This window comes from Sturnus vulgaris, unplaced genomic scaffold (genome assembly GCF_052056855.1).
Source record: "Sturnus vulgaris isolate bStuVul1 unplaced genomic scaffold, bStuVul1.hap1 Scaffold_85, whole genome shotgun sequence".
Taxonomy (NCBI): Eukaryota; Metazoa; Chordata; class Aves; order Passeriformes; family Sturnidae; genus Sturnus; species Sturnus vulgaris.
The window spans coordinates 1,007,440-1,034,101 of NW_028276736.1; the positions used below are offsets into that span (position 1 = coordinate 1,007,440).

Genomic DNA, 26,662 nt, shown 5'->3' on the forward strand with positions numbered 1-26,662 from the left:
ATGAGGGGGTTTGGGGTAATTGGGGGGGTCCCGCAGGGGGTGTTGGAGGGCATTGGAGAGGTTGAGGGGTGCTGGAAAGGCACTGGGAGGGGACTGGGGGGCACTGGGAGGGACTGGAAGGGTTCCCTAGGGTTTATGGGATGGAAATTGGGGTTTGGGGCATCAGAGGGGTTTTGGGGTTTTGGAGGGGGTGGGACTCGTACGCCCGCGGCTTCGGCAACGTCAGCGGCGAATTCTGGCTCGGCCGGGGGGGCCCTGGAGATTTTGGGGGGCCCTGGGGATTTTGGGGGGGACCTATAAAAATATCTGGGGCGACTGGGAGGCACTGCCAGGGTTTGGGGGAACTTTGAGGAGAGCCTGGGGCGGCAGCAGGGGGTACTCGGTGGGACCCCAAAATATGGGGGATCCCCAGGGGTCCGAGGGGGGAACTCGTAGGATCCAGGGGGGTCCCCCCAAATATTCAGATCTGGTTTTGGGGTCCGGGAAGTATTTGGGGGGTCTACAGGAGATCAGGGGACACTTCTGGGGTCCCCAAACATTCAGATCCGGTTTTGGGGTCCGGGAAGGATTTGGGGGGTCTCCAGGAGTTCATGGGGCACTTTTGGGGTCCCCAGCAGTTTGGGGGTCCCCAATATTTCAGGGAGAGCACTGGCGGGGGACGGGGGATCTCGAGGGGACCCCGCAGGAGTCCTGGGGGTACCGGAGGATTTTTGGGGTGCAGGGAACGAGGCGCTGCACGAGCCGACGGCCGCGACCCCCACGGAGCTGCGCGTGGAGCTGCGGGCCGGTCGCGACTCGGCCTTGGCGATCTATCGCGACTTGGCCGTGGGCAGCGCCCAGGAGCGGTACCGGCTCCGCGTGGGAGCGTTCAGCGGCACCGCCGGGGCCGGGGGGGGTTCCGGGGGGGTTTGGGGTGGAATTTTTGGGAGTCCTGATGGGATTTGGGATCCATGGGGGGTTTGGGGGTTCACTGGATGGCAGAGGACTGTGGGGTCGCTGGTGGGTTTTGGGGTCCCTGGGGGTCCCTGGTGGTTTTGGGGTTTCTGGTGGATTTGGGGGTGCCTGATAAGTTTTGGGGTCCTTGGGGTATTTTGGGGTTTCTGCTGAGTTTTGGTGGTTCCTGGTGGGTTTGGGGGTCCCTGGGTTGTTGGGGAATTTTGTGAGGTCCTGATGGGATTTGGGATCCTTGGGGGTTTTGGGGTTCACTGGCTGACAGGGGTCTGTGGGGTCCCTGGTGGGTTTTGGGGTCCCTGGTGGGTTTTGAGAATCTCTGGTAGGTTTTGGGGTTCCTGGTGGTTTTGGGATTCCTGGGTGTTTCCTGGTGCGTTTTGGGGTCCATGGGGTATTTGGGGAATTCTGTGGGGTCCTGATGGGATTTGGGATCCCTGGGGGTTTGGGGTTCATTGGTTGGCAGGGTCTGTGGGGTCCCTGGTGGGTTTTGGGGTCCCTGAGGGTATTGGGGTTTCGGGTGGGTTTTGGTGGCTCCTGCTGAGTTTGGGGGTCCCTGACATATCCCCCCACAGGAGGTCTAGGGTGGGCTATAGGACTATGGAGGGGTCTGGGGGTGTATGAGGGAATCTTTGGGAGGGTCCATGGGGCTCTCTGAGGGTCCATAGGGGTCTGGGGAGTCCATAGGGTTCCATAGGGCCCTGTGGAAAAAGGGTCTGTGGGATCTATAGGGCCTGTGTGGTCCTGTAGGGCCTGTGGGGATCTCTGTGGTCTCTGGGGTGTCTATGGGGATCCCTAAGGGTCCATGAGTGCCCATAGGAATCTGGGGAGCGACTGTGGGGTCTCTATGGGGATTTATGGGGGTCTCTGGAACTCTCCAAGGGTTCTGACCCCCCAGCTCCCCCACAGGGCATCCACTGGTTCCCCTGGAAAGGCTTCAACGTCTCCATCCCCTTCACTGAGATGAAGCTGCGGCCACAGCGTGGCTGAGGGGGCTGGAGGGGGGTCCCAGAGTTTGGGGGGGTCCCGTGGGGGGGTCCCAGATGGGATTTGGGGAGGTTCAAAGGTGAAGCTTTTATGGGTGGGTAATAAAAGCTGATGGTGGCTCTCCTGTCCTGGGGTGAAGCAGCGTCAGGCTGAGGTCAAGGTCATCCCCAGGGTCAAGTGTGGCTCCAAATGGTCCTTGTGGTTCTGGTCCCAGCGTCACTTGGAGTGCTGGACCCCATCCCTCACCGGCCCTGGACATGCTGAGATGTTCCCAGCCTGGCCAACACGAACATTTCCCTGGCAAATGGGAACATTTTGCATCTCGAGGCTCAGCATGGCCTCGTTTGCCTCCCTGGAGATGCACACAGCGATCACAAGAGACAGAAAACCACGAGGCCACCCAGTGGCACAGAGCCCACGCTGAAAGGCTCCTGCCCTGGGATAAGAACGGGGAGAAACCTCGCCCTGATCACTGGCCAAACACACTCCATGTAGGAGAACGACCTGAAGTTATTGCCCAAAAAATCAGAGGACATTGAGAAGTAAAATTACAAGCACCTTTCCCCCATCCTTTCTCCTTCCTGAGCTCTCCCTCCTCCCCACACGATGACCATTGTGTCTCCAGGGACACGAAAACGACACCAAAAATAGTTTTATTAAAAACAGAATGTTTAAATTGCAGTAGAAAATAGAGCACCAGAAGCCAAATCTGGACTTTAGATACAAAAGGACCCAGATGAACACGAGGCCCTGGCTCCTTTCCTTTCCCTGCCCACAAACCCATGCCTGGGGAGCTGACAGGAGCCCAGCACAGGCCCAGGGAGCCTTCCCAGGGGCTGCACATCCAAAGCCTTGGGAGCGCCTGGGTCACCCCAAACCTCACCTGTGCCACTGGCACCTGCAGCTCTGGGCACTCTCCAAAACGCTGCATCAGACACCGGGCCTGGAATGTCCCGGCTTTAACCACACACCTGCGGGAAGCACAAAACATTGCGGCTTTAGGGCCGGCCTGAGCAGAGCTCCGGGCTCAGAGCCCGGCCCGGGGACTCGATGGCACCGCGGGCAAAAGCTGCGCTGCCGGAGGGAGGGAGGGAGGGATGGCCGGGCCTCAGAGTAATTCTAGAGCTAAAGCGGTGAGAGACATCAGCTCGCCTCAGATAATACATGCCAGCGCTCATCCCGGGCCGGCCAGCGCCTCCTCCTCCTCCTCCTCCCCTTCCTTCCACAGCCCCGGCACCGGCACCCACACAGAGGATCCCCCCCGTTCCCCGCTATCCCCCCGTTCCCCGCTATCCCCCCAATCCCCGCTATCCCCCCGTTCCCCGCTATCCCCCCAATCCCCGCTATCCCCCCGTTCCCCGCTATCCCCCCAATCCCCGCTATCCCCCCCGTTCCCCGCTATCCCCCCCGTTCCCCGCTATCCCCCCGTTCCCCGCTATCCCCCCAATCCCCGTTATCCCCCCAATCCCCGCTTTCCCCCCAATCCCCGTTATCCCCCCGTTCCCCGCTATCCCCCCAATCCCCGCTATCCCCCCAATCCCCGCTATCCCCCCCAATCCCCGCTATCCCCCCCGTTCCCCGCTATCCCCCCGTTCTCCGCTATCCCCCCAATCCCCGCTATCCCCCCGTTCCCCGCTATCCCCCCCGTTCCCCGCTATCCCCCCAATCCCCGCTATCCCCCGTTCCCCGCTATCCCCCCCGTTCCCCGCTATCCCCCCAATCCCCGCTATCCCCCCCAATCCCCGCTATCCCCCCCGTTCCCCGCTATCCCCCCAATCCCCGCTATCCCCCCGTTCCCCGCTATCCCCCCGTTCCCCGCTATCCCCCCAATCCCCGCTATCCCCCCGTTCTCCCGGTCCCGTCCCGCACCCCGCGGCCGCTCCCCAGGATCATCCGCCCGCGCTGCCCCGGGAGGAGGAGCCGCCGCCAGGATCCGCTCCCGGGCCGTGCCCGCCTTGCCCTGGATCCACCCTCATCTCCCCCGCCTCCATCCCCATCCCCCTCCACTCTCGGGGCATCCTTCTCCACCCCAGCCGGCTCCATCCCCTCTGCCTCCATCCTGGGACCATCCATAAAAGATCCGTGTTAATCACAAAAGCATTGGGGCTTGTATAAACCAGAATACTAAGCTCTGAAGTGAAGTGTCCTGGTTTTGGGCAAATTTGGGGGAAAACCTCCAGAAGGAGCCCCCAGACAGCAAACCCCACGACTCCTCCCCCCCACCCCACCGGGTTCGGGAAGAATTTCCTCGGAGAAGAGTGGGAGAAAAAACCTGTTTATTTAACAAGCAAGACACTCCCCAGCACAGGGAAAAAAGACAACACCAGCTGACAAAAAAAACTCTTTCACCGTTCTGAAGGGATGACAAACTCAGTCTCTCTGGCGAGTGGTCGCTCAGTTATCAGTCTCTGGCGCTGGGGATGACTGCTGCAGGTGACAGAGTGTAGACTCCCGGTGTTTCTTGGGGTTTCCCAGGTCCCCGTCCGGAACAGGTTCAGATGGTATCCAGGAGAGGGAGGGGACGGGGTGGAAGAGAAAACAGTCCAGGGAAAAGGTTGGACTGCCTAGCTGAACTAACTAATAAGGAAAAAGCAAGGGCAAAGCGAAGGAAAGAAAAAGAGGCAGAAGCGAGCAAGCAGGCAAGCAAGCAGGCAAGCAAGCAGGCAAGCAAGCAAGCCAAGCTAAAACCTCTCCTAAACATAGACCATGGGGGAGGTGAGCCGGCTGATAACAAGACAAAACAAAGCTTCACTCTCAGACTCAGTCCTGGAAGCACAGGACATAATACCAAACATAATCAGGACACACGATTGGAGATACAAACACCATAACATCACCCTAGGACATTCCACCCCTTATCTCCATATCGTGAACATACTAAACAGCATGTAAAAACTTCAGCAAGTAGAAATTTCCATCTTTCACTTACTCGGACACATTTTCTTCCATCTCACTTGCTCAAACCTTCGACACTTACACATTTCCTTCTATCTCACTTGCTCACACCTTTGACACTTACATATTTCCTTCTGTCTCATGCTGCCTCACCCCACAATCAGATCTCCCTGAGGCACACATCGTGTTGTTCCATCTCTCTGCATTACCCACCATGTACAACCTGGTCCTTGAGCAAAGACAATCCCACGAATGGGTTTGTCTGTACTCGGGGCAGAATTGATCCAAACTGCCTTCCCTAACAAACCTCTGATATGTGCCACTGGGACTTTGTCTCCATCTACTATATTCAGGGACTCAGACTGGGCAGGGCCCGCTTGGTTGGTGGAACCCCGGGTGTTAACTAACCAAGTGGCCTTTGCTAAATGCTGCTCCCAGTTTTTGAATGATCCCCCACCCAATGCTCTCAAGGTGGTTTTTAACAGTCCATTGTACCTTTCCACTTTCCCTGCAGCTGGTGCATGGTAGGGGATATGGTACACCCACTCAATGCCATGTTCCCTAGCCCAAGTGTTGATAAGGCTATTCTTGAAATGAGTCCCATTGTCTGACTCAATCCTCTCAGGGGTACCATGCCTCCAAAGGACCTGCTTTTCCAGGCCCAGGATGGTGTTCCGAGCAGTGGCATGAGGCACAGGGTAGGTCTCCAACCATCCAGTGGTGGCTTCCACCATGGTCAGTACATAGCGCTTGCCCTGGCGAGTTTGAGGCAGTGTGATGTAGTCAATCTGCCAGGCCTCTCCATACTTATATTTGGACCATCGCCCCCCATACCAGAGGGGCTTCACCCGCTTGGCTTGCTTGATGGCAGCGCATGTCTCACAGTCATGGATAACTTGAGAAATACTGTCCATGGTTAGATCCACCCCTCGGTCTCGTGCCCACTTATATGTGGCATCTCTGCCCTGATGACCTGAGGCATCATGGGCCCATCGCGCTAGGAATAACTCTCCCTTGTGCTCCCAATCAAGGTCTATCTTCGACACCCCTATCTTTGCAGCCTGATCTACCTGCTGATTGTTTTTCTGCTCTTCATTAGCCCTACTTCTGGGAACATGAGCATCTACATGGCGAACCTTCACAGGTAATTTCTCTAACCGGGTAGCGATATCTTTCCACTCTTCAGCAGCCCAAATTGGTTTTCCTCTACGCTGCCAGTTAGCCTCTTTCCATCTCTCCAACCATCCCCACAGAGCATTGGCTACCATCCATGAATCGGTATAAAGGTAAAGCTTTGGCCACTTCTCTCTTCCTGCAATGTCTAAGGCCAGTTGAACCGCTTTGAGTTCAGCAAGTTGACTGGATCCACCCTCTCCTTCAGTGGCCTCTGCTACCCGTCATGTGGGGCTCCATACGGCTGCTTTCCACCTCCGATTCATCCCCACAATGCGACAGGAACCGTCGGTGAATAGAGCATAGCGTGATTCCTCTGCTGGCAGTTGGTTATATGGTGGAGCTTCTTCAGCCCGTGTCACTGGTTCTTGTTCCTCATCTGTGACACCAAAACTTTCACCTTCAGGCCAATTTGTAATTACTTCCAAAATCCCAGGGCGATTCAGTTTTCCAATCCGGGTGCGCTGTGTAATGAGGGCAATCCACTTGCTCCATGTAGCACGGGTGGCATGGTGGGTTGAGGGAACCTTTCCTCTGAACATCCACCCCAGCACTGGTAGTCGGGGTGCCAGAAGGAGTTGTGCTTCTGTGCCAACCACCTCTGAGGCTGCTTGGACCCCTTCGTAGGCAGCCAAGATCTCCTTCTCTGTTGGGGTGTAGTTAGCTTCAGACCCTCTGTAGCTCCGACTCCAAAATCCTAATGGTCGGCCTCGAGTCTCACCAGGCACCTTCTGCCACAGGCTCCAGGACAGACCATAGTTCCCGGCTGCAGAGTAGAGCACGTTCTTCACATCTGGTCCCGTCCTGACTGGGCCAAGGGCTACTGCATGAGCAATCTCCTGCTTGATCTGGGCAAAAGCTTGTTGCTGCTCAGGGCCCCAATGGAAATCGTTCTTCTTGCGGGTGACCAGGTAAAGAGGGCTCACAATCTGACTGTACTCAGGAATGTGCATCCTCCAAAAACCTATGGCGCCTAAGAAAGCTTGTGTCTCCTTCTTGTTGGTTGGTGGGGACATAGCTGTGATTTTGTTGATGACATCAGTAGGAATCTGACGCCGTCCATCTTGCCACTTCACTCCCAGGAACTGGATCTCTCGAGCAGGTCCCTTAACTTTACTCTTCTTGATGGCGAAGCCGGCTTCCAGGAGGATTTGGATGATTCTCTCTCCTTTCTTGAACACTTCTGCTGCTGTGTTCCCCCACACAATGATATCATCAATATATTGTAAATGTTCTGGAGCCTCACCTTTTTCTAGTGTAGTCTGGATCAGTCCATGGCAGATAGTAGGACTGTGCTTCCACCCCTGGGGCAGTCGATTCCAGGTGTACTGCACTCCCCTCCATGTGAAAGCGAACTGAGGCCTGCACTCTGCTGCCAGAGGAATGGAGAAAAATGCATTGGCGATATCGATAGTGGCGTACCACTTTGCTGCCTTGGACTCCAGCTCGTACTGCAGTTCCAGCATGTCCGGCACGGCAGCGCTCAGTGGTGGAGTCACCTCATTCAATGCACGATAGTCTACGGTCAGTCTCCATTCTCCTTCAGATTTACGCACAGGCCAGATGGGGCTGTTGAAGGGTGAGTGGGTTTTGCTGACCACCCCTTGGCTCTCCAGCTCACGGATCATTTTATGGATGGGAACCACAGCATCTCGAGTTGTTCTGTATTGTCGGCGATGCACTATGGAAGTGGCAATTGGTACCTTTTGCTCTTCTCCTTTCAGAAGTCCTACAGTACTTGGATTCTCAGACAGTCCAGACAAGGTATTCAATTGCTGGATGCCCTCTGTCACCACAGCTGCTATCCCAAATGCCCACCTGAATCCTTTTGGATCTTTAAAATACCCCCTTCGGAGGTAATCTATGCCCAAAATGCATGGGGCCTCTGGGCCAGTCACAATAGGATGTTTTTTCCATTCATGTCCAGTCAAGCTCACATCAGCTTCCACCAAGGTAAAGTCCTGTGATCCACCTGTCACACCAGCAATAGAAACAGATTCTGCCCCCACATATCTTGATGGGACTAATGTGCATTGGGCATCAGTATCAACCAAAGCTTTATACTTTTGTGGTTCCGATGTGCCAGGCCAACGAATCCACACAGTCCAGAAGACACGATTTTCCCTCGCCTCTCCCTGGCTAGAGGCAGGGCCCCTCTAAGCCTGTTTATCCTTCTTTCCTTGGGCATATGTCTTAGAGGTTCCTTCAAGGGGATCAGATATATCATCATCATCATACTTGGCAGCTTGGCTACGGGCAACTGGAGCTGCTCTCCTTTTGGTGGAACTTCCTCTTTGGGTCTTGCCTTCCTTCAATTCACGCACCCGTTGTGCCAGAGCAGCAGTAGATTTTCCATCCCATTTCCTCATGTTTTCTCCGCAATCACGTAGGAAGAACCACAGCTCAGCTCGTGGGGTGTACCTCCTCTCCCCATCAGGGGAATGTCTGCGTTGGATACCAGGGCCTCTAATTTGTATTGCTGAGATTTGGAGAAGGTCCTCTTTAATCTCCTCCCTGAGTCTTTTATGATTCTCCTCTATCTTGTCTTCTAATTTCTGCAGACGTGTTTCCACAGCTGCAATTCTGGCATGTGTTGGGCCATGCACAGCATCTGCATATGCTCGGAGCTTCTTTGCCATATCAAGCACGGTCTCATCCCTCTCGTCCCGCTTCATTATTGCTAAAGCAGAAGCGTATTCATGGGGCCCAAGTCGTACAAGTTTTCGCCACATCACAGATGTACATGGTACCAAGTCCGGATTCCTAGTTGTTATGTCATCTGAGAAGATAATCTCTGCCACTGCCATTTCTCTCAGGCGTTGGATCCCTTGTTCTATTGTCTTCCACTGGGTCTGCTGCATATAAAGATCACCTGCACACAGGTATCTTTGTGCTACACTGTCCAGGACCCGTGCCCAGAGGCTGTGAGGGTTAGGCCCCCTCATCATTCCTTGGTCGATGACAGGATCATGTGACAGGGATCCCAAATGCCTGGCTTCAGTGCCGTCCAGAATTGTAGCCTCGCCTGCAGCATCCCAAAGACAGACCAACCAACTAATTATAGACTCATCAGGTCGTCGGGTGTAATCCTTTCTTAGGCCACGGAGGTCCTTTAGGGAAAAAGACTCAATATTGGCCTCTGATCTTTTACCAGTTGCTTTGACTCCTGGTTTTATGTCAGGAGGCGTCGAGGGTCCTTCTCCTGCATCATCATCATCATCATCCACTGGTCGATCAGTCTTGTCTGTGCACTTTCCACTTCTCGTGCTGGTAGCAACAGCCATTGGTTGAGGCTTACTGGCAGGTTTAGCTGCTGGCTTAGGCTCACTGTCTGGTGTAGTTGTTGGCCTCGAGCCTGGGGTGTTGGCTGCAGCCTGAGTGACTGGGATAGTGGCTGATTTATCTGCCTGTCCCCCTTCCTCTGTCTGCTGCCCTACAGTATCTAGCAGGGTACGGTAAGCATATGCCAGGGCCCAGCTCACTGCAATGATCTTCTTCTCCTTAGAATTACCATGGCACTTCTCTTTCAGGTACTTTGCCACCTCAGCTGGGTTCTGAATTTGTTCACATGGAAAATCCCAGGATGTAGGGTCAGAAAATTCCTTTAAGATTTGGCCCATATCCTCCAATTTCCCACACCATTCAGGATTCCTCACACCTGGCTCTACTCTGGGGTCAGGGGTCTCAGCCCCTCTAGAAATCTCAGCTCTCATTCTAGAGAAACTGCAGACTGTATAGAGAAAGCTTACTATATTAAACACCAGAAAGATGGTCTCTTTAACACTCAGGGGGAACTGAACATTCTCTAATAAGGATGTAACAAATTCAGAGGAGAAGAAGGAGAACAAAGGCTGAAAAGCCTCATCCCCTGCTTCTCCTCTAACAAACTGAGTGCACAACCACAACCAAGAACCATACATTCCTGGAACAGATTCCAGCACCTTTATAAATCTCCTGCAGGCCATTAAAACCAAGCCCAGCCCGATGGATATTTTGGTCAATGCCCCTCTGCTACAGAAACTACGCATTAGGGACAATACCGGAGCTATTTCTGGATAAGCAAATAAACCCAGGGACCACAAAGGTATTAAGACTTCAAAAAACCCTAGGGACCAAAATCCCATGCAGGCCTCCACCCCAAAAGACATGAATTCCAACAACATAGCCAATAACTGCTCTATACCAACACAAAAGAATTTGAACCAAATTATTATTATTAGAACAGGGTTTTTTCCCACTTTCTCGAGCCTCGAGTTGGGCGCCAAATTATTTGTCCTGGTTTGGGGCAAATTTGGGGGAAAACCTCCAGAAGGAGCCCCCAGACAGCAAACCCCACGACTCCTCCCCCCCCACCCCACCGGGTTCGGGAAGAATTTCCTCGGAGAAGAGTGGGAGAAAAAACCTGTTTATTTAACAAGCAAGACACTCCCCAGCACAGGGAAAAAGACAACACCAGCTGACAAAAAAACTCTTTCACCGTTCTGAAGGGATGACAAACTCAGTCTCTCTGGCGAGTGGTCGCTCAGTTATCAGTCTCTGGCGCTGGGGATGACTGTTGCAGGTGACAAAGTGTAGCCTCCCGGTGTTTCTTGGGGTTCCCAGGTCCCCGTCCGTTCAGATGGTATCCAGGAGAGGGAGGGGACGGGGTGGAAGAGAAAACAGTCCAGGGAAAAAGTTGGACTGCCTAGCTGAACTAACTAATAAGCAGAAAGCAAGGGCAAAGCGAAGGAAAGAAAAAGGCAGAAGCGAGCAAGCAAGCAAGCAAGCAGGCAAGCAAGCAAGCAAGCAAGCAAGCCGAGCTAAAACCTCTCCTAAACATAGACCATGGGGGAGGTGAGCCGGCTGATAACAAGACAAAACAAAGCTTCACTCTCAGACTCAGTCCTGGAAGCACAGGACATAATACCAAACATAATCAGGACACACGATTGGAGATAGAAACACCATAACATCACCCTAGGACACCCCAGTTTGCTCCCTCTCCCCAATTCACTTTTGTTTATACTTTTCAGAGCCTGAGGCTTTAGGGTGTCCTTGAGTTTCAGGCCTAGAGGAATTGTTTTGTCTAACCTAAATGTAAAGAAAGTTAACTAACACTTTATATGGAGTTTAAAGTTATGCCAAAATGCAGTACAGGTTTTCAAAAATATAGAGGTTAAAATCTTAAGGCATCACAGGCCTCACTGAACCAAGGGGCCACTGTGACACTTTGTGGCCCCATGGAACCACGGAGTCCATTGTGACACTGCAAGGCCTCATGGAAATAAGGGACCATTGTGACACTGTGGAGCCCCATGGAAACAAGGGAACAGGTAACAGGTCTAGTGGTTTGGCCTGACTGGTCCAACTGACCTTGGCATGTTGAGGTTCTCTTCTCATATGCCCCTGAAACACTGGGGCTCTGGGCTTTCCTTCAAATGGAAAATAATTGTCCTTCTCATTCAATCATCCCTAGCCAAAATGGGATTTCCCCTCCAAAATTCCCAATATCCAGGGATTGCTCCCAGACAAAAGCTGTGATTTCCAACAAGTCTTGCTGCCCTTGTCTTCCTGAGGGCCAGCTCTCACCCTGCCTTCAAACACTGGGACTCGCTGTATTCCTTCCTATGGAAAAGAACGTTGCTTCCTGCACAGGCACTGATGGTCATATTTGGAACTTTTCCTCCAAAATTCCTATCTGCAAGGAATAAAAGCTGCCAGGACACTGAGGTCTGGTTGGCCTTAGCCTCTGCTGGCCATCTCTATTCTACCCTGAAACACTGGGGCTCTGTGCTTTCCATCCTATGGAAACAAACAAAATCCTTCTCCTGGCACTCATGGCTGAAATTGCGATTCCAGCTCCAAAAGTCCTGGATCCCAAGATTGCTCCTACACAAAAGCTGCCATTGCAGACAGGTCTGGCTGACTTTGGTCTCTCGTGACTGCAGTTCATCAGCCCCTGAAACACTGGAGATCTGTGGTTCCCTTCCTGTGGAGACCATGGGGACACTGTGGGGCCCCATGGAACTATGGAGACCATTGTGACACCTGGAGGCCTTCTGGAATGAAGGGGCCACTGTGACACTGTGGGACCCCATGGAACCAAAGGGCCATTGTGACCCTGCAGGGCCTCATGGAAGCAAGGGGAGATGGAACAGATCTGCATGGTTTCCCTTCCTGGGGGCCACCTGACAGGTCTGGCTGATCTTGGAATGTTGAGGGTTGCCTTTCATCAGACCCTGGAGCACTGGGTCTTCCCAGGTGCCCAAGGCTGAAATTGGTACTCTCTCTAAAAAATTCCCTTTATGCAAGGGTTCTCCCAGACAAAAGTTGCCAGGACAGGATGGAGAGCTCTGGATGGCCTTTCCCACTGGTGGTCACCTCTCATCTCAAGGAAGGTCTAAGGAAAGTATTTGAACAGGTTTGACTACTGGAATATCAATGATTCTCACATCCACTGAAAAGCTCAGATGCTCTTCAGATCATATATATATTTTTTTCTCATTGTGGATTATGCACAAAATATTATTTTTTTATTATTATTATTATGTATAATTTTTATATTATTTTAATATTAAAATATATTGAATATATTTTAATTTTTAATATTTCATAAGAATAAAAAAATATTATTCATATCACTATCCTGTGTTATCTGACACAAAACACCTCCTCTACATATGGATGCAGGTCACCTGTAGAAGCAAACACACTAAAGAATCCAGCAGGAATTATTTGCCTCTGCTCCCAGCTGTCACATCTCCTCTGGAGCTGCAGGTGCATCCCCAGCACTTGGCAGGGCTCAAGGGGTCACAAGCTCAGCTCCCACACAGAGACCTTGCAGACCCTGGGGTGCCCCTTTCAGCCTCCCTGCCCAGAGCCTTTCTGCAACCTTCCCCCTGGAGCTGCTGCTTCCCTGCAGCCCCGGCCATGGACAGCAGCAGAACCTGGTGTGTCCCGAGCAGCAGGGCCAGCTCAGGGCCCTGTGGGGAGCAGGGGCTGGGCCAGCAGGACAAGCCAGCCCGGCCAGGCAGGACACGCTCAGCTGGGGAAAGGGATGTGCAGGGAGAGGAGCAAGGGAGCGTTTCTGTGTCTGCAGGGAGGAATGCAGAGGAAGCTGCTGCTGCTGCAGGCACCAGCTCTGGCCAGGCCCCTCTGTCCCCTGCCCAGGGCTGCTCTGCTGGCCTGGGGAGAGAGAGGGGCTGGCACTGAGCAGGCAGAGGCAGCCTGTGCTGGGCATCTCCTGGAGCCAGGACCAGCAGTTCTGCACTGTCCCTGAGCTCCATTTCCCCTGCCATGGGGAGCTCCAGCCCTGGGGCTGATGTGGAGGCTGAGCTCCCTCTCTGCCCCTCAGCAGCTGCTGAGCACTTCAAGGGGCCAGGGCTGTGGGGTGAGTGCCCCCAGTGCTGGAGCACCCCAGAGCAGGCACTGCCATGGGGCTCAGCCAGAATGGGCTGGGCTGGGTGAGGGCAGGGGAGGTGGGCAGAGCTGGGCAGAAGCTGGGCTAGACTGAGAAGTGCCCAGGAGATAAAACCCACTCGTGTCAGCTGAGCTGTGTGACTCTGCAGGGCCAGGACACGTTCCAGCAGGTGTGTGCTGCTGTGCCAGTGCCCTGGCAGGGATCTCACACAGGCAGGTGCAGCACTGAGGAGCTTGGTCTGTGGCCTTGGTGGCATGGCCAGTGTGAGAAGGTGCCCCAGGGCTTTGAGCATCCCTCCAGCCTCTTCCATCAGCCACTTCCAGACCTGGGCACTCTCCCCACTTTCTTGGTCTATTTGTTCTGTGCTTATCTCCTTCTTCCTGCCCATTTCAGCACTGCTCTAGGGGCAGCATCAGCCCTGCCCGGGCTCCCTCCTCACCCAGCCCTTGGCAGAGCCCAGAGCAGGGCTCTCTGTGAACCCTGGCATGGGATGTGGGTGCTGGGACTGGACACTGAGGTGTGGAGTGGACACTCTGGTGGGGAACATTTGCCCACCCAAAACACTCCCTGTGCTGTGCTGTGTCTGATGAGGGGATGTGGGGTCTGTGCTGGCCAGGGGGGCTGTGCTGCCTCAGGGACAAATGACAGGCATGAGCCACAGCACAACGACCAGGAGGTGGAAGTGAGGACAAAGTCCAGAGGAGGAATTCAGAATTCTGCCCTGAGCGTGTGTTCATGTGTTTAGGAAAGGCAAAGCTCAGCTGAAGCTGATGGAGGCTGCAGGCAACATCCAGAGCAAAGTCAATTCATTGCTGTGTTGGAATTCAAAATGCAAGGGTCTGTAAGGCAAGGCATAGAACTAAACACAAGTTTAGCTTTAGAATTTAAGATGTAGAAGAAATAAAGGTACTTTCAAAGGGAAGAAGAAGTTTCAGAGTGCAGCAATGTAAGTTTGTGTGTTGGGATATAACTGGCTAAGAAAGTTCACTCTGTGGTATGAGTCAGTAAGATGAAATACCTTAGTATTGAATTAGAAACCTAAATATCTCTGTTGACAGTGCTTTATTGGTTAATAAATCCTTAAAAGGCCTTGTAACCATAAGTCTTCTGACTTCTAAGCCATGCTGTGACCATTTGTAAGAAAAACTTACCATTTCTGCCTGGATGGAAAATAAAGAAAAAAAATAAATCACACTTTCTAAAGGAACCGTCCTGTCTCTCTGCTTCATTTGGAAAAGCAAAAAACCCCACCAAAAATTACAACATTAAAAAAATATGGCTACATTTTAAAAGTATATAATAGAAACAATGAACACACGTTCTGAAAATATAACGTAAAAACAACAAACCAGCACCTGGAGACAATTTCTTTGTCGTGTCCCTCAGTGGGACCCATTAGAACTTCAGGAAACTTTGGACTTTGAATATGACTTTGAGTTCTTGAGAGGTTTCTTTTCCTATTCTAATTCAATCCATGGGAAACCTCCTTCACATTTATCAGTGGGACTCACTAAAAGTAAGAGAAACTTTGGAGTTTGAATCTGACTTGGAATTCTTGAGAGGTTTCTTCAACTCCCTCTCAGGGACTGATGTTCAGGGACTCAGCCCCAACCCCGAGAGGGTCATTAAAGTCCTTGTGCTGTGTCTGTGATGCTGAGCTGGGCCGGGCTCCTGGCAAAGGCAGCACTGCAGAGAGAGAGCCAATATTTCCAAAATATTATTTGGAGCTCCTTGGCAGCACCAAATGCACCACGGGGCTCATTGGGATCAAGCAAGTCCTGACAAACCATGGCTCTGCCTTGATTTCCCTCTGGTCTGGTGCCATTCATTAGGAAGGTTTTCAGTTCCAGATATGGAGAAATATCTGAAAGAGCTTCTTAGAAATATCCATTCCTATTTTCAAGGGTGTATTTTATTACTGCTCTCTTTAGAGCAGAGGTGATTTCAACATTCTGTGATTGATGTTGATGCAGGGTCTCTCCTCAGGAGGTCTGGCCTGCTCACAGAAGCTGTGCCTTGAGGTCTGAGCCAGTGTGGACAACCTTGCTCCACATTGCCCAACCCCATCCTGTCTGTCCTCACTCACCTGGGACCTGCATTGCTTGGAGAACTGGCTGCACTCAGGAAAAGAGATGTTTATCCTTTTTTTTTTTGTAAGCAATCTAAAACTCCTAATGTTCCCCACTGCAAACAGACACACTCCTCAGGTGTGTGCCAGCCCAAGGTACCACCAAAACCACTGCCGAGCTGCCCTGGGCCAGCTGTGAGGGTGGATCATCATCCCAACCTGCCCTGGGCCACTGCCAGGGACTGTGGCCGTGGACATTGCACTGACCCCACTGCTGGCTTTGGGTGCCACAGCAACTGGGAGAAGTTCAAGTTTCCTTGGGAACACTGGGGAGCACTGGGACAACCTGGGAAGATGGGAAGTGCTGAGGGGGAATCTGGGTGGACTGGGATAGACTCTGGGCTGCACTTAAAAATACAGGGACATCCTGGGACATCCTGGGATTGACAGAGCCCCATTGGAGCTGGGACTACAACGCCTCTTATGTCCCACAGAACCCCGATGTCCATCCCCACATGTCCCTTTAGTGTCCCCCAGACCCTCCAGGATTCCCAAGTGCCTCCTCAGCACCCATTCAGGATGCCCTAAAAGTGTTCCCAGATCCCCTGAATGCTCCCAACCTCAGAGATTCCCGTTACAGTCACTTCTGGGAACTCATCCTCTGCCAATCCCCAGGCCCCCAAAGTCCCTCATAACAGAGTTCCGTATCTAAAACTCCTGCTGTGCCCTGGCCCTAAAGAGCCCGGTTAGAGCTCCCCAAGTTCCCCCCAGGTGCTCCCGAACCGTTCACGCTCCCCCCTGAGCACCTCAAGTCTCTGCTCTGATGCAAAAGCATCTCCCAGGTGCCTTCCCGGACCCCCAAACGCCCCGTCTGAGCCACTTCCGGGACTACAGCTCCCATCATGCTCTGTGGTTCCCATAGAGTGCTATTGCAGCCATGACTTCATCTCCCATCATGCACCGCGTCCCACCAAGAGACACTGTAGCTGCACCTACAACTCCCATGATGCTCTGCGGCCCTATTGAACTGTATTATACCTGTGCCTACAACTCCCATCATCCCCCGCGCCCCAGAGAGCCCCGTTAGAGCCCCCCAAGTGCCCGCCTGGACCCCAAATGGCCCCAGATTCTCCTCCGTGACCCCCAAGTGCCCCCCTGGACCCCCAAAAGTTTCCCTGGGCCCCGAAGTTTCTGTCAGAATCCTTAAGTGACCACCCGGCTCCCTGAAGTGTCCTCCAGACCATCAAGTTCTCTCTAAATTCCCTTCCCAGAGCCAAAACTTCCTGAAATGTACCCCAGAAATGTCTTCATGAACCCCAAAGTGGCCCCATTTTATCCTGTCTGTGAAAATGATTAAAATAGATGAGAAAGGGATTAAAATAGGACTAATTATCATAAACAGGGGGAAATCAATGGCCAAGAGGGGTGAATTAATTAATGAAGTAAATTGTGTTACTTAGAACCAATGATCATTAATTTTTCTGGTTGCTAAAAATGTATCAATTTTTTCATATAAACATAAAAATTAGGTATAAAAAAGAATAATACTAATATAAAAATAAAAGCATAATCATATTTTTATTACTTAATTAAATTACAATATTAATATTTATAGAGGGTTTTTTATGCTTTAGGATGTCAGTCCCAGATAGGCAATGTCAGACATGGTGAGGCTAAGGAGCAGGTTGTCCAAACAGGGTTGGCCTGCAAGGGGCTCATTCTTCTGTATGCCCAGACCTCCTAAGGAGACATTCAGCATCAAGATCACTTAAGGAATGCTTCAGTCGGCTGAACTGAAAAATAAAAATAATATGCTCTTGATTAAAACCAGAATTCCTTCTCTTCCCACTGGCAAGGAAAGCTCGGTCTCCTGCTGTTCACAGAGAAGGGCTGGTGGGAGATGTGGTGCTCAGAGGCTGTTTGGGTACAGTGACCATGAAATAATGCAGTTTTTGAAAATAATCTGTGAAAGAAGGAGGGGCAGCAACAAAATTTCTACACTGGAATTAGAGAGGGAAGCCTTTGGCCTATTCAGGATGCAGATTTGGGAATAACTGAATCAGACACTGATTTTGTTTTTTAAGATAAATAGCCCTTAAAAACAACAGATTCCAGGAAGGATGGACACACCTCAAGAACATCATCTTAAGGGGGAAGGAGCAGCCTGTCCTTGTGTGCAAAAAGATGAGCCAGTGAGGAAAATGAGTGACCTGGCTGCCCATGGAGCTTTTATAGGAACAGAGAGAAAATAAAGGGGCTGCATCACCACTAGACAAAAAGTCAGACAATTCAGGAAATGTTTAAGGATGTAGTTAGGTCATGCAGAAAGAAAATCAGAGGTGAAAGGTAAATTAGGACTTAACCTGGCCACTTCTGTGAAAAAATAATAGAAAGTATTTCTGTAAATAAATTAATTGAAAACTGTTTGATAAGGAGAACCTCTACTCTTTATTTAATGCAGTGGGTAATATAGTAACTAAAGATGAGGAAAAGGCTGAGGTACTCCAGCCCTACATTGCCTCAATTTTCAACAATAAGACAGGTTGTCCCCAGGACAAGTGTTCTCCTGAGCTGGTAGATGGGGACAGGGAGCAGAACAGACCCCTGTAATCCAGGAGGAAGCAGCTGGGGACCTGCTGAGCCACTCAGATGCTCAGAGGTGTCTCTGGGAACAGATGGGATCCATCCTAGGGGGATGAGGGAGCTGCTGGATGAGCTCCCCAAGGTGCTCTCCATCATTTCTCATCAGTGCTGGCTCAGCAGGGAGGTGCCAGAGGACTGGGGGTGCCAATGTGAGCCCATGCCCAAGAAGGGCTGGAAGGAGGATGTGGGGAACTGCAGGCCTGTCAGCCTGACCTGGGTGCCTGGTGAGGTGATGGAACAGATCACCTTGAGTGCCATCACAGGGCACCTCCAGGATGGCTGAGGGATCAGAGGCAGCCAGCGTGGATTTCAATATCTGCATTGATGATCTGGATGAGGGCATTGAGTGCAGCATCAGCAAATGTGCAGATGGCACCAAGCTGGGTGTGAGTGTGGATGTGCTGGAGGGTAGGAGGGCTCTGCAGAGGGACCTGGACAGGCTGGATCCAGGGCCCAAATCCAACAAGGTGAGGTTTAACCAGACCAAGTGTCAGGTCCTGCACTTTGGCCACAACAACCCCTGCAGTGCTACAGGCTGGGGACAGAGTGACTGGACAGCAGCCAGGCAGAAAGGGACCTGAGGGCACTGATGGACAGCAGGCTGGACATAAGCCAGCAGGGTGCCCAAGTGGCCAAGCAGGCCAATGGCTCCTGGCCAGGATCAGGAATGGTGTGGCCAGCAGGAGCAGGGCAGTGATTCTTCCCCTGTGCTCAGCACTGGTTGGGCAGCACCTCGAGTGCTGTGTCCAGTTCTGAACCACTCAATTTCGAAAAGGACATGGAGGGTCTGGAGCGTGTCCAGAGAAGGGCAACAAGGCTGGTGAGGGGTCTGTAACACAAGTCCTGTGAGGAGTGGCTGAGGGAGCTGGGGATATTTATCCTGGAGAAGAGGAGGATCAGGGAGACAAGGTGGTGTCAGGGAACAGGTTGGACTTGATGATCTCCAAGGTCTTTTCCAGCCTGACTGATTCTGTGATTCTCTGAAACCACTCCTGGAGCAGTTACAGGATGAGCCCTGGGCCTCCTCTTCACAAGGTCCAGCAGCCCAGGTCCCTCTGCTTCTCCTCACAGCCCCAAAGCCCATCCTGTCAGTCCTCCAGAGCCTCTCCAGCCCCTCCTCATTGCCCACAACAGGGAGCCACACACCCAGACACAGCAGCCCAGATGAGCCCCCCTGGCCTGTGGTGCCTCTGGCAGGGGAGGGGATAGCGTGGGCAAGAGGAAGAAATCTGCACAAAGAAAGAGTAAAGAAAGCAAAGGTGAAGCCAAGGAAATGCTCAGGGCAGTGTGGGGGTGGCTGCCAGGCAGTCCTGGCTCTGAGCAACAACATCTGCAGTGGGACAGGAAACTCACAGCTGATGGGAACAAACTTTCTGGCTGATTTCAGAGGCCATGACAAACCCGAGTGGTTTCCCTGCCGTCCCCCAGCCCTTGCTGGCCCCAGGGGCTGATGGCATTTGTGCTCACTCAGCTCCATGTCCCCACAGCAGCACCATGGGGGTGCTGAGCCTGCTGTGTGCAATGCAAACAGGGGCTCCTGAGCCAGTGCTGCCGTGTGTGTGCCTGCAAGGATGCGGCTCCTGTGTGAGCTGGGGGAGAGGCCAGGGCTGCAGAGGGGGGATGTTGTTGGCAGGTGCATGAGGACGCTCTGGGACGCTGCCCTGGGGTGTCCAGCACAGTGGGGATGGATCAGCCCCTGCTCTGCTGCTCCTTGCCAGGGTGTCCCCCTTGCAGGGAGCTTGCAGAGCACCAGCCATGCTGTTTGCCCCCAGCCTGCCCACGGCCAGCCTGGGGCTGCTCCCGGGGCTTTTCTGTGCTCAGCATTGGGCTGGCCAAGTGTTGTGGAGAGAGCCTGGCCAAGGAGCCTGGAGCCCCCAGGCCCTGGCCTGAGGCGTCAGCGCTGCCCCAGCAGTGCCCATGGCCTGTCCCTGCTGCAGCCCCGGCACTGCCACCCCCAGGGCTGTGCCCGGCCCCGAGAGCACTCAGGCCCTGCAGCAACACGAGGGCCAGGAGGGCAGCGGGGCAGTGGCACGGGAGCAGCACTGGCAACACCAAGTGCTGCTGCTGCTGCTGGGCACAGCTGCTGTGCCAGCACTGATCTGCCCCAGCTCTGCACACAGACATTGCTGCTGCAGCTCTAGAGAAGGGAACCAAAGGGCGAGCTCTGGACAAAACTTTGCAGGGTGAAAGAACCTTTAGTTCGTTTTAAGTTGCCAGGAGTACAGCCCCTCTTTCACACAGTCTGTGACCACAGGGAAGGTGGAGACAAATAAAATCAGAATTGGTTTAAATAATGACATTACATTATGGACAATATTGAAATAGTACACTAAAGAAAAGCAACGTCCAAATCAAACCAACAAGAACAATTAAGATGAATTTTATTGCATGTGATTTATTGCAGAAACTGGCAAGTAGTTTAAGGTTTCTGATGCCATCCAGTGATCAGTCTCCACACTGCAGCCTTGAGCTCCTGGTTCCTCAGGCTGTAAATGAAGGGATTCAGGGTTGGAGCCAAAACTGAGTACAGGACTGACACTGCCAGATCCAGGGATGGGGAGGAGATGGAGGGGGGCTTCAGGTAGGCAAACAAGTCAGTACTAACGAACACAGAGACCACAGCCAGGTGAGGGAGGCAGGTGGAAAAGGCTTTGTGCCGTCCCTGCTCAGAGGGAATCCTCAGCACAGTCCTGAAGATCTGCACATAGGAGAAAATAATGAACACAAAACAACCAAGTCCTAAAAAGGCACTAACTGCAATGAGCAACAGTTCCCTGAGATAGGATTTGGAGCAGGTGAGCTTGAGGATGTGTGGGATTTCACAGAAGAATCCCCCCAGGGCATTGCCATGGCACAGGGGCAGGGAAAATGTATTGACTGTGTGCAGCAGAGCATTGAGAAAGGCACTGGCCCAGGCAGCTGCTGCCATGTGGGCACAAGCTCTGCTGCCCAGGAGGGTCCCGTAGTGCAGGGGTTTGCAGATGGACACGTAGCGGTCGTAGCACATGATGGTCAGGAGAACATACTCTGCACCAAGGAAGAACATAAAGAAAAAGAGCTGAGCTGCACATCCAGCATAGGAGATGTGTCTGGTGTCCCAGAGGGAATTGTGCATGGCTTTGGGGACAGTGGTGCAGATGGAGCCCAGGTCGCTGAGGGCCAGGTTGAGCAGGAAGAAGAACATGGGGGTGTGCAGGTGGTGGCCGCAGGCTACGGCGCTGATGATGAGGCCGTTGGCCAGGAGGGCAGTCAGGGAGATGGCCAGGAAGAGGCAGAAGTGCAGGAGCTGCAGCTGCCGCGTGTCTGCCAATGGCAGCAGGAGGAAGTGGCTGATGGAGCTGCTGTTGGACATTTCTTCATTCTTGCCTTTGTGGGCTGTTGAAAGAACAACATTGAAAAACTGGGACAGATTTCCTTGGGTCCATTCTGTGTAATTATGTTAGGAATCCTCTCAAAACTATTTCTCTTCCTGTGGTGGAACTTCATTAAATATTTTTCAGTTTAGTTTTATGCTGCTGAGTTACTGCCTCATCTTCAACATTACTCTCAACCTGAGCACTGGAGAACACAAAGGGAAAACACGGCTCTTTGAGCCCCAGTACAGTCAGACATCCTGGTCCCACATAGGTGCCTCTTGCTCATTTCACCTCCTTCTATTTCAGGGTTATTACCCTTAAAACTGTCTGGAAAGATAAAATTGACTCTTTGAATGGTCCTGTTTTTAAGTCAGTTTCTGTAAACCCACTCTTACCCTGGGCAGCTGGACAGGGAGCATATCCAGGGTTCCTGTGGCTCTCTGCTGCCTGCAGTTGTGCCTACTGGGAGCTGTTTCTCTCTATTCAAGCCTTGTCCCTGTCAGTGCTGCCAGAGCCCAGCCCAGCCCTGGGGGCTCAGCTCTGCCCTGCACACCCCTCCCAGCACAGGGCACTGCCCAGGGCCATCTCCCTGCCAGCAGGGCCTTAAGGGCAGCTCACACAAACTGAGATGCTGCAAGCCAAGGTGCTGCTGCTGCTGTCTGTAGGCACAGGAGGGTGAGGAGGCACTTTGTGAGGGAGATGGGAGGCAGATGTGCTGATGCCCAGTGGGACAGTGCAGGAGTGTCAGTGACACAGACACACCTGACAGCCCCTTTGCCTTGCCTTGAGGAGAAAGCTGAGAGCAGCCCTGGCCATGCAGCACCATCTCCACAGCAGGAGGAATCTGTCCTGATGGGGGTGGCTCCTTCCACCTCCAACTTCTCCCCACAGTCCGTGGGGAGCTGCCAGGCAGGCTGAGAGCTGTCCCTGGCAGGTGGCACATGGCCCGGGCTGGCCAAGAGCCGTGAGGGCTGCAGGAGCTGCTCTGCAGGACAGCCCTGGGCAGCCCTGGCTGCAGCCCCAGCTTCAGCCCCTGCAGCCGTCCCTGGCAGCAGGAGCCGTCCTGCCCTGTCCCTCTGACGGTGCCCAGGGCAGCCCCGCTCTGCAGCACATCCTCCTCCTGCTCCTGCTGTGCCTCAGAGAAACTGGGAGAGTCCTCCTGACACATCCCCAGGCTGTGGGCTGTGCTGGCTCCAGGAGATGCCTCCAGGAGCACAGGGGACATTGCCCTGCACCCACACACTCACCGTGTCCAGGGCTGTGAGGATGTTTCCCCAAGTGCAGTCTCAGCTCAATGTCTTCCCAGTCCTGATTGCCTTGAGCCTGTCTGTGCCTGGCTCCTGTGCCCTCAGTGCCTGCAGGCAGTGCCCTCAGCCCTGCTGGGCTGGCAGAGGAGCTGCTCCTCAGCAGAAATGTCTTTTTGAAGCTTCTCTTGGTTTACCTTGGGAGCTGCCTCTGTGCCAGGAGCCCGGCCCAGCTCAGCAGCACAGACACAGCACAAGGAATTTCATTAATCTCTTGGATCATTAAATATTTACATCATAATTATTCCCTGAGAGAGTGTTCCAAATCCTTCTCAAGAACTCAAATTAAAATGCTGTAGTTTCTTGAAGTTTTAATGGGTCCCAATGAGGGACACAACTGAGAAAATGTCCCCAGGTTCCAGTTAGAGCAGGAAATTGGAGGCAGAGATGACAGGCGGGGACCAAGAAATGTCAAGTCTTTCCCTTTTGACACCAACTCTTTTAGTAGTTTATAGAATCAAGCCCCCAATTATCTACTTTAATCAGTCCCTTGAGAGCTTTGTATTGCCATTCAGTGGGGCTCATTAATACTTTGAGATACTCAAGGTTTGGGTTTTGCTTTTGCCTTGGAGTCTCTGAGAGCTTTGTGCAATCATGGCCTCCAATTATCTGCTTTAATTAGTCCCTTGAGAGCCTTGGTCAGTAACAACACACAGTGGAGCTCATTAACACTTCAAGGTACTCAGGGTTAATTTAAGTTCTACTTTTTGACACTGTGTCTCTGAGAGGTTTGTGCAGTGACAGCTTCCAATTATCTGCTTTAATTAGTCCCTTGAGAGGCTTTGTCAGTAATGATACTCAGTGGGGCTCATTAATACTTGAAGGTACTCAGTTTTTTTAAGGTACTTGGAGTTTCCCTTTTGACACCAACTCTTTTAGTAGTTTATGCAGTGATGCCCCCAATTATCTGCTTTAATTAGTCCCTTGAGAGCTTTGTATTGACACTCAGTGGGGCTCATTAACACTTTGAGATACTCAAGGGTTTAAAGGTACTTTGGGTTTTCCTTTCCTCTCTGAGTCTCTGAGAGGTTTTTGGGCAATCCTGGCCTCCAGTTCTCTCCTCCAAGGAGTCCATGAGGAGCCTGTGCTGGGGATGGACCTCAGTGGGACCCATTAATGCTTTGAGACACTTTGGGTTTTTCTTCTGCCTTGGACTCCTGGAAAGGTTTGTGCAATCTCCTCTCAGGCCCTGAGGTTCAAGGGCTCAGCACCAAATGCACCACGGGGCTCATTGGGATCAAGCAAGTCCTGACAAACCATGGCTCTGCCTTGATTTACTTCTGGTCTGGTGCCATTCATTAGGAAGGTTTTCAAATGCAGTCATGGAGAAATATTTCCAAAAGCTGCTAAGAAATACCCATTCCTCTTTTGAAGGGTGTATTTCATTGCTGTTTTCTTTAGAGCAGAGGTGATTGCAGCATTCTGTGATTGATATTGATGCAGGGTCTCTCCTCAGGAGGTCTGGCCTGCTCACAGAAGCTGTGCCTTGAGGTCTGACCCAGTGTGCAAAACCTTGCTTCACATTGCCCAACCCCATCCTGTCTGTCCTCACTCACCTGGGACGTGCTTAGCTTGGAGAACTGCCTGCACTCAAGCAAACAAGGGTTTTCTTGGTTTTTTCGAAGCAATCTAAAACTCCTAACTTTCCCCATTGCAGACATCTTCTATTAGTGTGTGTCATGCCCAGGGTGCCAACAAGGAGGTTCCCCTTCATCCAAGGCAGAACCCTGCAAGGACTATTTGAGATCTTTGGACTCCTTGGTTCCCTGAGGCCTTTCAGTGTCACAAAGGCCCCTTGGTTCCACGAGGTTCTGCACTGTCACAATGGAGATTTGGGTCCATGGGGTCCCACGGTGTCACAATGCTCTTTTTGGTTCCATCAGGCCTTGATCAGTCACAATGGACTTTTGGTTCCATGAGGTTCTGTACTCAACAATGGTCTCTGTAGTTCCAGAGTGTCACAACAGAGCCTTGGTTCCATGAGGTTCATTGGTGTCACCATGGTCTCCTTGGTTCCAGGAGCCATCACAATGTCACAACAGACCCTTGGTTCCATGAGGTTCCTGCAGCAGGACTTCCCCTATGGCCCAGCAGAGCTCATCTCTTCTGTCCATCAGCTGGGGCCATCACTCAGGGCATCTTCCCCCTCTCAGGAATTGCTGAGATAACCCAGGCCCCACATCTGTCCTGTCCTGAGTTCTCTCTGGTGCCAGGAAGGTGGAATTCCCAGCTGACCATGAACATCTGGCCTTGAGAGCAGACTGAAGGGAGATGAGCCTTGAATTTCTGAGTGACACACACTTCACTTTACAAACTAGAAAAGCTACACAGAACTTTCACCAAGCAGAAATCTTCTGCATAGTCCCTGCAAACGGGCAGGGTTTCTCCCCCATGTCTGGATGCATCTTTGTGGTTCCTTTTGTGGGAGCTGAGTGAAAGGGCTCCATGTGTACTCCCTCATCAGTTTGGTGCTAAGTTACATTGGCTCCTGATCTCTGCTATTCCTTCACTAGCTGTAATATAGGGAACTTTATTGTGCACGGTGTTTGTATCTACCTGGGCTTCTTTTGTTTATCCTGTGCAGTAAGTATTGAATCATTAAAAAAAAACGGTATAATCACGGACAAAGACCCTCTAACTAATTAAAGTTACAAAGTGGTATGTTTATTCACCAGCGGGTGGCACGGGAGTCACCTCTGAAAGGCGTGACCACCCCGAACAAGGTTCTTTGCCATCCATTTATTCCCCAAGATGTTACATACAATACATCTGCAGAACCCCAGTACCTCCCATCCCCATCCCATATTAAAATGAGCCCATCAGTGCTTCACACGTGCACAGTTCTTCTCTTGAATTGGGTCATTGGGTCACTGGTCTCGAAATGGGTCAGTGGTCTCGGAGGATGAAGTCAGGAGAGTCTTCATCAGGTCTCAGTGACCCTCTGGCACGATCCAAGGCCCCGTGCTTCATGGTTAACAGTTTACTTATTTTACATTCTTCTGTACGTAAATTTATAATAGCAGATAATTATACCAATTAGCTCTAGCCTAAGCACCTAGTAATTATTAACCTACCATTTACCTACCTAATTTACATCTTGGTCAAGGAAACTACTTCTACTCTTAGCAAAAATCGTAACTTTTTAAAACCAGGATTCATAACAACGGACCATTGGTTCCATGTGACCCCACAGTGTCACAATGGCCCCTTGGTTCCATGAGGCCTTTCTCTGTCACAATGGACTTCTGGTTCCAGGAGGTTTCTCAATGCCACAATGGTCTCCCTGGATGTACAGTGTCACAAGGGACCATAGATTCCATGTGGCCGCACTCCGTCAAACTGGATTTTGGTTCCATGAGCTCCCACAGTACCAAAAGTCTCCCTTGTACCTTCAGGTTCCATATTGTCGCAGTTGACATTTTGGTTCTGTGAGGACCCACTGTCACTAAATCTCCAAAATATCAGAATAAGACTCCTTAACACTAATTTGGTGCAGGGCATGGACACCGTAGGACAGCCTGGGCTGCAGAGGGCACAGGGATGGGCAGCAGCTGAAAGGCCCTGACACAGCCAACTCCTGCAGCACTTGGGCCATGCAGGCTGGCCCTGGGCCTGAGGCCAGCAGGGGACAAGTGAGCCTTGCTGTGCTGGGGCCTCATTGCCTCCTTGTCCCTGCTCAGCAGCCTGGCAGGGGCCGCCCCATGGTGCTGCCCTTGGCATTGCACATGCCCAGAGCCCAGTGGGCCGGGAAGAGCCCTGAGCAATGAGGGAGGGACAGGATCTGCCTTGTCAGGGGCTGGGGCTCAGCCCTTGGCCCTTGGCATTCCTGAAACACATCCAGGTTTGCTCAGCATCAGAGACACCTTTCCCTTGATTGTCCCCACCTGTC

At 52.2% G+C, this 26,662-nt stretch overlaps 1 non-coding gene across 1 annotated transcript; it reads right to left on the reverse strand.

Moving 5' to 3' along the window:
- Nucleotides 1-3,037: 3,037 nt before the first annotated feature.
- LOC148217358 (small nucleolar RNA SNORD45) lies at nucleotides 3,038-3,121 on the reverse strand. The gene has a single exon (XR_015801088.1). It is a non-coding gene; the product is annotated as a small nucleolar RNA SNORD45 (small nucleolar RNA).
- Between the last annotated feature and the right edge of the window lie 23,541 nt (nucleotides 3,122-26,662).